Here is a 10374-nt window from a genome sequence, read left to right as displayed (position 1 = left end):
GCTGCTCCTCCCCGCGCGCGCCGGGTGTCTGGCTGCCGCCGCCGCCGCCTCCCGCGTCGTGTTATGTTGGGGCGAGGATTGCGAGGGGGGCAATTCTGGCTAACCCGGAAGGAGCTTCTCGCTCCGCACGCGGGAGGGGAGGCGAGGTGGGGGCGAGGAGGCGCGGGTCCCTGATCAGCTCAGCTCAGCTCACTCCCCGAACTCATTCGCCGCCGCCAAGAGAAATGGGCGCTCCGGAACTGAGGGGCAACGAGAAAATCTGAGGAGGCGACGCAGGCAGGGGAAGAGTAAGCAAAGGAGCGCGCGGCAAATCGGCGGGACGGACGCCGAGCCACGCGCGCGCCGCGGCGACCCACCTTCCTCGCTGTTTACAGCCTAGGTACGCGAGCTCTTAAAGGCGCAGGCGGCGCTTTCTGATTAGGGGCAGGAACCGGGGAGGTGGGGGCTCTCCGGCGCCTGCGCTTGGCTGTGGGAGAGGAGCGGGCGGCGCCTGCCTCTGGCACAAGGGAGACTTGTGCGGGAAACGCGCGGGGTTCCCGCAAAATGGGAGCTGCGCTGAGCGGCTGGAGCGGGGGCGCGATGACACGAAGCTCAGGGGGGCAGTGGCGGGACGGCTGAAGTCCAACAGTTGGAGGGCATGGTCGGTCCATTTGGTTTCAGAGCCCAAGAGCTGCCTTGCGCGGAGTCTCGTCGGTACAGTGGTACCTCGGGTTAAGTACTTAATTCGTTCCGGAGGTCTGTTCTTAACCTGAAACTGTTCTTAACCTGAAGCACCACTTTAGCTAATGGGGCCTCCTGCTGCCGCTGGAGCACGATTTCTGTTCTCATCCTGAAGCAAAGTTCTTAACCTGAAGCACTATTTCTGGGTTAGCGGAGTGTGTAACCTGAAGCGTATGTACCCCGGGGAACCACTGTATTGTCCACATTGAGTGGCAGCAGCTGCTTTTCAGAGGACATTCCCAGCCCTACCAGGAGGTGCTGGGGGAATCAAGCCACCACGGGCAGAAAGGCAGCTCCCCCCCCCCCAGTAAAATAAAATAAAATAAAAAGAATCAATACAAATCTGAGGTTCTGCCCTCCCAACAAAAGCCTGCCCCCCCCCCCAACAAAAATCCTGTCTATGCCCATGGAACCAACCTGGGGCTTTTTGCATGCAGAGCCTTTTCTTTCGTCCTCAAATGGCTCTGGGTCTTTGGAAGGCCTGTCCTTCGTGTCATAGAATCAAAGAATTATAGTGTTGGATGGGACCGCAAGGGTCATCTAGTACAAACCCCCCCACCCGGTAGTAGTAGTAGTCTTTTTATTTATACCCTGCACATCTGGCTGGGTTTCCCCAGCCATGGGGTGGCTTCCAGAAAAATATTAAAAATAATAAAATGTCAAACATTAAAAAAATTCCTGCTACAGGGCTGCCTTCTGGTGTCTTCTAAAATTTGTGTAGTTCTTTTTCTCTTTGACAAGTGATGAGAGGGCGTTCCACAGGGAGGGTGCCACGGCCAAGAAGACCCTCTGCCTGGTTCCCTGTAACTTCACTTCCCACAGTGAGGGAACCTCCAGAAGACCCTCAGAAGTGCACCTTGGTGTCCGATAATCTCCTTCCTGTTCCCACTGCTCAATAAGGCTTAGTAGGTGTCCCACAATTTGAAATGTTGGTCCAGAAAATCATACATCTTCCTAACTACAACTTTCAAGGTGTCCTTACCTCTTGAACCTCCTGCACTGTCATCGTAAAAACATAAGAAGAGCCTGCTGGATCAGGCCAATGTCCCATCTAGTCCAGCATCTTGTTCTCAAGGTGGCCAACCAGATGCCTGTGGGAAAGCCGCAAGTGGGATTCAAGCAGGAAGGTATTCTCTCCTCCTGTGGTTTCTGGTAACTGGTATTCAGAAGCATTATCGCCTCCCAACTGTGAAGGGAGATCATAGCCATCATGACTACTAGCCCCTGATAGCCTTTTCCTCAATGCATTTGACCATCCCTTTTGCTGGCCCAGTTGTACACACTCTCCCATGCTTACCCACAACCCCCTCAGACAGTGGCGTAGCGTGGGGGGTGCAGGGGGGGCCGGCCGCACTGGGCGCAACATCTGGGGGTTAGGGTTAGGGGGCACAAATCCACGGGTTAGGGGGCACAAATTACTTGCCTTGCCCCGGGTGCTGACAACCCACGCTACGCCACTGCCCTCAGAACAGAGTCACAAGCCTCTCCCAGTCCTACAAGTTCCCACATGCTTCCACTCTGCCCAGGTCCTTGGCCATATTAACTTCTGCTTAAGGCTGTGTCCAAATGGCACCTTTCCCCTATTTCCATTGTGACTGGGTTCAATTAAAGTGGATTTGGAACTGTTGTGCAATGAACCCCCCCCCCCAATAATTAGTTGTTTCCTGTGGTAAATAAAGTGACGAACTGCACTGGGAAATGTGGGGTAACATTTGTGGCTTGACATGGCATGGTGGTGTAACCCCTCCACAAACAACTCAGATTGAATGCTCACTAAGCAGCTGGTGCCTTATAACCTCTATGCAGACTTTGTGCAAACAGGTCAGGGTGAATGCTTAAGCGCTCAGCAATTTTGTTCTCAGGGTGGCCTGTGGGAAACCTATAAGCAGCTCCTGAGCTCAACAACACAGTCTTTGCTGAAAGCGTATTCTTTAGTACAAGTGTACTTGAAAGCTTCATTATCACCTCTTGCCAGACCAAGGAGGCTCCATAAATGATCCCTGTGCTCCCAACTGGTGATGTCATTGCTCCTGCTCTGAAAATGTCCCAAAGTTCTGCTCTTCTGTGTTCCCCCTTCATTATGCCATGGTTATTACCGGTAACTACTACCAAAGCCCAGCTGCGCAGCTGGAAAAACTTTGTCCCCCTCCCTTCAAGATTAGCAGTTCCCCCAAGCTACAACAACAAAAATGATATGAAGGACTTCCATATGCATATGTGTGCATACATGGACACGTGAGATAGATTGTTTGCAAATATAGGTCTAATTGAAAGAAAGTAAAGGCTTGAGGGGTGTTTGCGTGTGTGTTTCTACAACAAATAATGGTGTGTGTGGTAGAAACCAGAGACAGAACCTGTGAGCCTTAATCATATAAATTACAGATACGGTGTGTGGGTGTGTCATAGAAGTAAAATAGACGAAAATCCTACTAGACTGCCGTTAGTCATCTTTTGGCAATTATCTCCAGTTCAGGTATAAACGACTCAATCAGTATCTTTGTTGATGGCATTTAATTGCATTTTGATGAATTCCATGCAATAAAATGCACAGTGCTGGATTTTAGAGTATTCTCTTTGCCTAAGGAGGAAAAGGAAATTGTCCCAGGGAGTTAGCAATACTTCCATTATAACAGGTGTCAACACTTATCTGACATTGTTCACAACAAACAAGGCAAACAAGGGCTTAAGGGGAAGATGGTAGTGCCAGGCAGACTTTCTCAAACATGGCAGGATTTACTAGTGCAGAAAAAGCTAGACAGATAAAGCCTGGAGAAGGAGATAAAATAAGCGGGTGGAAGCACTTAAACAACAGATAAAGAATTTTAGCATCAGCATAGCAGGGCTATAGACCACCCAGATAAATGATGATGTCTGTGTGTTTTGCATTATAGACTTGTTACAAATGTCACATCCAACACACACACACACACACACACAGAGACACACACACACTGCGCTCTGGTTAGTCACGGATAGTCTTATAATGTATTGTCTAACTGAGCAAACATTTTCTCTGCTCAAAATGCTGCTGAAGAACATCAGTTTTACTATGTAGAGTATCTTCCTTTTGTATGATGGCTGGGCCAACGACCAGAGTGTCAATCTTGGACCTGAGACCCTGCTTCCAAAGTCAGGCTCAGCCATGAAGTCACATGATATCCACCATTGGCAAGTTGCTCTTAGTTTCCTGTTGGTAAAATGGATCTAGCAGAGATGGGGATGGGAGGGAGCCTTATTCCATGCTAGACCGTTTGTCTGTCCTAGCTTGGCATTGTCTCTACACAATCCTATATATAAGAATAATTTCAAATCTATTACAGACTGGGATAATATTCACTTAAAATGTTTGTTTCCTCACAACAGCTCTGTGACGTAGGTTAGGCCGGGAGACTGTGACTGGCCCAAGGTCACCCAGTGAGTTTCATAGCTGAGCAGGGATTTGAACCTTGGCCTCCCAGATCCTAGTCCAATACTCTGACTGTTACACTATGCACACTCTCTTTTAAACATGATTGCAATCTATCTGTTGCTCTTTGACCACCGGGGCCTTAGTCCCTGCATCCAGATCTTTTGTTTATTTGTTGTTTAAACCCAACAGTGCACACGCAGGGAGTTTTGCAGCATGAAAATAATTAGAAAGTAGTCAGGCTGCTTCCCCAGGGAGCTGTCAGGATGTTGTCAGCTGCTCCTAGCTGGTCACCTAGGAAAGTATAAAGACAAAGGAAAGTTTCTTACAGTCCTTTTTTATTTAAATCTTTACAGAACCCAGCCTCTTGGATAATGCTGTTGTCGCGAGTGAAGCTTCACCCCATCTCTCCCACTTCCTCGTTCGCCACTTCTACAGGTGCTGCTAGGTGCCCTTTGTCTTTGAGCTTTTTGCTCTCCTACTTTTAAGGCTCGCCGGGTTCTGGGAGATGGAGGGTCTGGAATGCTCTCTAATGATGACGTGTCAGCTGGGTGTTGTTCCGGCTCTTCCATTATTTCCCAACTTTCCCCCTCATCTGCCTCTGAGCTGTGACCTCCCTCAAACCCCTGTTGTAAATTTATACTGTCTTCCTCTTCCTCCTTCCTGGAAGGGTCAGGGTGGGGAGGCAGTCTCCACCATTCCTCCTCTGCCCAGTCCCTGACAGGAGCATACAATATAAAGTCTGGTGGAGCCGGGGTGAGAACAGAGGGAGGGGTGAAGCAAAGGTATCAAGGGATGAATGGGAGCACAGGCAGTTTCATGTAAGCCTGTTGTTTTCTTGCAATTACTTAGGTTTAAAGAATTAAGAACAGATTGGTACATCTCCTAAAGCAAAACAGAAGAAGAAGAAGAAGAAGAAGAAGAAGAAGAAGAAGAAGAAGAAGAAGAAGGAGAAGAAGTCTGGGCAGAGGGAGGGGGTTGGGTGATGACTAGGACAAGGATATATTCAGCCTTTCCTTGTCTGTGACTATCTACTTAGTCAGCCTGTTTATGGCCACAAAAGGCAGTGTTTGTTGACTTTAAGAGTTTTAGGGACACAATGCAAATGGGACGAAAAGTCTGTCCATGTCCAAACATGAATGGAAATGTCCATCAAGGTATTTATTGTAGAGATAGGCACATTCCAGGGTGTGGCTGATACTTTTTTTTTAAGGTTACCACTGATTTTGAAACTCAGGTAGCATATAGATTATCAAGCAGGGGAGTCTAGTCTATGGAGTAGATGTTTATTTGAGCAGCTCTCTTATCATAGCCAACTTACAAGGCAGAGACCTGAGAAGGCATTTGTGGATGAAGGTTTAAACTAAATATTTTTGGACTGGTAGGTTGGAAAATACACATTAAATGAGAGAGACAACTCACTCTGACCTGGGGGCAATCTGGCTTCTGTCAAAAGAGTGGTTGCCTAGGTCATCTGAATGCTTGCAGTGCAATTTCAGAATGAGCCATCCTGATTCAGAGAAATATTAGACATGCACACAATACCTTACGCATTATGGCATCATCATCCAGTCTATGAAGAGTACTGTATAGACTTACCCAGGTAAATATTAGATTGACTCTAATGCTTTGGGCAGAGAGGTAAGAGGGGGGAAATCCCAGCCATTGCATCTGCCAGTGTAACGTTTAAAAAAGCACAACATTTCACCACTCTCTACAAGGAGGCTGATTTTGCATTAAATAAGTGGAATCTTTTGTATATGATATACATATTTCTAAATAATTGCCTAAACACTAAACACTTTAGAAACACTGGTTTCTAAATGATGAAGGCTGCAGTCTGAACAATGTACAGCTTATTTCTGGTTGTCTGGTAATGTTTTAGCATTTTTGTTTGTTTAAAATGAAGGTTGAGACTGGATCCTCCACTGCCCCCACTTTAAGATCAGCCACTCTCACCATTCATTTCATGTTTTAAATAGTAGTTTGTCATGCTGTTCATCTTATATTCCAAGAAGGATTCCACTTTTTAAATTCACACTGGGAATAGATAGGATCAGTTGTTTTGTTGTGTTTTAGATCAGGCTTTATAGGTTTACTGTTCCTACTAGAAAGTTCTGATACTGGCAAAATCTAATTAATACAATACAGCATTGTCTGCAGTCAAATACTTGAAATTCACCTTGCTTCCTCACTGGGATGCATGGCAGCCATCTAATTAACAATGTCAAGCATTTGTGTATTGAGCTTGTATTGTTACAGCATATCCCCCTGCTTCCTTCATTGTTTTTCTTTCAGTGGTGCTCTGCCTTTGCCACCCATCTAACCCATCTTCACAGAAGACTAGAATCGTAGATCTTGCAGAACTTGCTCTTGATGCGCAGAGAACAAGATTCCATTGCTTTCATATCTCTCCTAAGCTTCACAGGATGTCTCTTCTACAATTTTTCACATCTTTAAAACCTGCCACTCATAGGTTTCCGGTGCCAAGAAATTAGATAACTCATGGTTTGAGTTTGCCACCTCTTGTGGCTTCCCGTCTCATATTTTAATCTCTCAATTTCAACTGGATGCTTTCTTTTATTTCTGTCTTCTCATTTAAACTGTGTTGCAATGTGACAACAGTATGCTATATTTTACTCTCAAGGATGGACTGCTGGAATATTTTAAAGTCAGAAATTTTTATTATAGCATATACTAATAAAGTAAGATAAAGGACCGCTGAACAGTTAAGTCCAGTCAAAGGCGACTATGTGGTTGTAGCACTCATCTCGCTTTCACGCCGAAGGAGCCGGCATTTGTCCACAGACAAATCTGGGTCATGTGGCCAGCATGACTAAACCACCTCTGGCACAATGGAACACCGTGACAGAAACCAGAGCGCATGGAAACGTATTTTACCGGTATATTCTACTAAACACACACACACACACACACATATATACACATACAATACAATACAATACAATGCAATACAATAATAATATACTAATATTGTCAGGCTGCTGCCAACAACTCTCAGCTGGTTGCAAGGAATGTACAAAGACAAGGTATTGTTTCTTACCATCCACTTTTTAGTCAGTATTTACAGAAAGAGGCTATGGAATCCAGCCTCTTGGATAATGGCGTTGTCTCGAGTGAATCTCCACCCCCCATCTCTCCCACTTCCTCCTTCGTCATTTGCATTGTCACTCCTACGGGTGCTGCTACGTGCTCTCTGCCTTTGAGCTCTTTGCTCTCCTACTTTCAAGGCTCTCTGGGTTCTGGGAGATGGGTGGGATGGGGTCTGGAGTGCTTTCTAAAGACACTGTATCCATCAGCTGTCGCTCCCCTGGTGCTTCCTCTTCCTCCTCCCCTCCCATTATTTCCCAACTTCCCCCCCTCATCTGCCTCTGAGCTGTGACCTCCCTCAAACCCCTGTTGTAAATCTAAACTGTCTTCCTCTTCCTCCTCCCTGGAAGGGTCAAGCTGGTTTCCTCCTCTGCCCAGTCCCTGACTAATATACAGATTCCTGCAAGGCACTGGTGGATGGGGCTTCCCTTGAAGTTTCAACAGTTCAGTGGAATGCATCGCCTTCATCTTAAAAAGGTTGGGTCTCTCTTTAGTAGCATACGATTCCAGCATCCTTACTTAAGAATATAAGAACATAAGAAGAGCCTGCTGGATTAGACCAATGACACATCTAGTCCAGCATCATCTTTTCACAGTGGCCAGATGCCTGTGGGAAACCCACAAACAGGACCGAGCTCAAGAGCACTCTCCCCAAAATAGATGTGGATAATATTATTGGAACCCTGCGATTAGCCAAGAACACCTTCTTAGCATCAAGTTCAAGTATCAGGAGCAGACAGAGATATTTGTAGTGGCTGTTCTATGATCGTTGTGCTTCCTCCTTCTGGAGATTTGTCAGAATTTACAGTATCTCTGAATTCTTTGCAGAAGTGTTGCAAAATTTTGCTATTATTAGGGCTGATTTGTGTGTGTGTGCTTGCAACTAAGTGAGCTGGGATAGAAATAGAAGCACATTGCCTAGTCTGCATTCATACTGCATGATTTCCTTCATGTATCGCAGTCCTGCTTGCCAGGGTCACACACAATTACCTCTGGACTGTGGCCTTTATGTGACACAATCTATTTTCTCTTTGGCTTATGCATTGCCTACCTTTTATACACCTTGGGTTCCCTCCCTTGTGGGCCATAAGGCACACCAACTATGCTCCCTTCTCCAGCAACCTGTCCCTATGACTAGGATGATATGTTCTGCATACCATAGTGCCTTGTCATTTGTGGAAGGTGACATTTGATTAGTTAAGGAGTGCCACAACAATACTTGGAAATCCTCTCGGTATGAATTCAGATACACCCAAGTTTTCTTTCAATCTCTTAACCCACAAGAAGTGGGAGTCTTTCCACTCCACCCACAGGTGTAGTCGTCTTCAAAATAAGATGATAAAATAATACTGACACAAACCTCCCCCTCCCCATGGAATAGGGACTAGAAAAGCTAGATGCCTTGGTACTCCCTGTGATGTTTTCCTCCCAATTCAGTTTTTCAGGCTGATTCTTTTGGAATTGCCACCAAGTCCTGTGCTGCCAGAAGATCTGACTAGCTAGGAATGCAACGCTGTTTAATTTTTATTTTTTTATTGAATTTACAGTGGTACCTTGGTTTACCAACTTAATCCATTTTGGAAGTCCGTTCTTAAACCAAAGCATTCTTAAACCAAGGCATGCTTTCCCATAGCAGCGGGGGACTCAATTTACAAATGGAACACACTCAACAGGAAGCAGAACATGTTCTTATTCCAAGGCAAAGTTCACAAACCAAAACACCTACTTCCGGGTTTGCAGCATTCTTAATCCAAGTTGTTCATAAATTAAGCTGTTCTTAAACCAAGGTACCACTGTATATACCACTCTATACCCAGAGGTTTCAGGGTGGCTCACTGAAAAGATCACAATATATAAAATAAAAATATGAACAATAACCCAATAACGCCCCCAAAAGAGCCACATTTTAGAAGGGTATAGGATGTCAATCAGGTCAACCAAAGGAACGGTTTTGCCTGGCGCCTAAAGGTGTGTAATGAAGGTGCCAGGTGAACTTCTCTGGGGAGAGCATTCCACAGATGGGGAGCCACTGCAGAGAAGGCCCCGTTCTTGTGTTGCCACCCTCTGGACCTCTCAAGGAGGAGGCACACGAAGGAGGGCCTCAGAAGATGATCTCAGGGTCTGGGTAGGTTCATATGCAAAGAATTTTATTTCTTCTCTTTCTTTGTTAAAGATGTAAAAAAGAGAGCAAGAGGAATTCAATCTCACACTTTAAACAGTCTTACAGAACAATCCACTTCCTAAGTCGCGAAGATGTGTTGCTCTATTCAGCCCCATTCACATGTTCATTCATGTAGATATGAATGTGTGGAAGAAGAGGATCACGGCTACTGAATCTGATTGCTATGTGTTCATTATTCAAACTTCTGAACAGAGTCAGGTGCATATGTAACAGCACAGATGTCTCCTGTAACAATACAAAACAAACCTGTACCAGCTCCAGATGTACACATCTTAAATCACAGATGGGGAACCTGTGGCCCTCTGGATGTCTCAGACACTAGCTCCCACCAGCACCATCACTCATGGCCAACTGGAGTTCTGGAGGACCCAAGGTTCAGTTGGTACAACTGAAGCCGAACTCTGCCCTATCATAATCTTTCCCACCCTTGCTCTTGTCTGCACCTTCCCCAGCACACATTTGTGGTTCCTCTGCTGACTCTTGCCCTCTCACTGCAGTCAAATTATTAAAACATATTGTGGGGGAAAGCAGCAGAGATCTGTATTTTGACAGCTTGAACTGCATGCCTGGAAATTATGTTCTGGAAGGACTTCTCAAGCGGGCAACTCCATCACATGATTTCTGTAATAGCAACACGCACAGATTCTATTTAAATTCTCACGTGAGGCTTTTAGACAAGTTATTTAAGGGAGGGATGTGCCTGCTTTGCAGCTGAAAAGGTGCCAAGTAATGAATAAAGAAGCATAAGTAAGTATCGGTCACACTGGACTTCCTCTCCCCAAAGGGATAAGGACACACTGGAAGTCGAGCATAAAAACCTCAAGGGGGTGTGGTGCATTGAAAGGGCTGCAATGGGAGGGTTCTCCTGGCTGTAGGCTGCCCAAGTGGGTCCTCAGAGCTCTTAACAGCATCAGGGCCTGTCCTCAAATTTGCTTCCCCACAGCAGAACGTATGA

At 45.9% G+C, this 10374-nt stretch overlaps 1 long non-coding RNA gene across 1 annotated transcript; it reads left to right on the top strand.

Annotated features, from left to right (window-relative positions):
• Positions 1–154: 154 nt before the first annotated feature.
• LOC310657990 lies at positions 155–6772 on the top strand. The gene is made up of 3 exons (XR_014502068.1): positions 155–379; positions 4483–4564; positions 4979–6772. It is a non-coding gene; the product is annotated as an uncharacterized lncRNA (long non-coding RNA).
• The last annotated feature ends 3602 nt before the right edge of the window (positions 6773–10374 follow it).

The sequence above is a fragment of the Podarcis tiliguerta genome, assembly GCF_965153285.1.
Source record: "Podarcis tiliguerta genome assembly, chromosome: 1".
NCBI classification, from domain to species: Eukaryota; Metazoa; Chordata; class Lepidosauria; order Squamata; family Lacertidae; genus Podarcis; species Podarcis tiliguerta.
The sequence above is the reverse complement of the archived record's forward strand: the minus strand, read 5'-3'. Positions and strand labels throughout refer to the sequence as shown.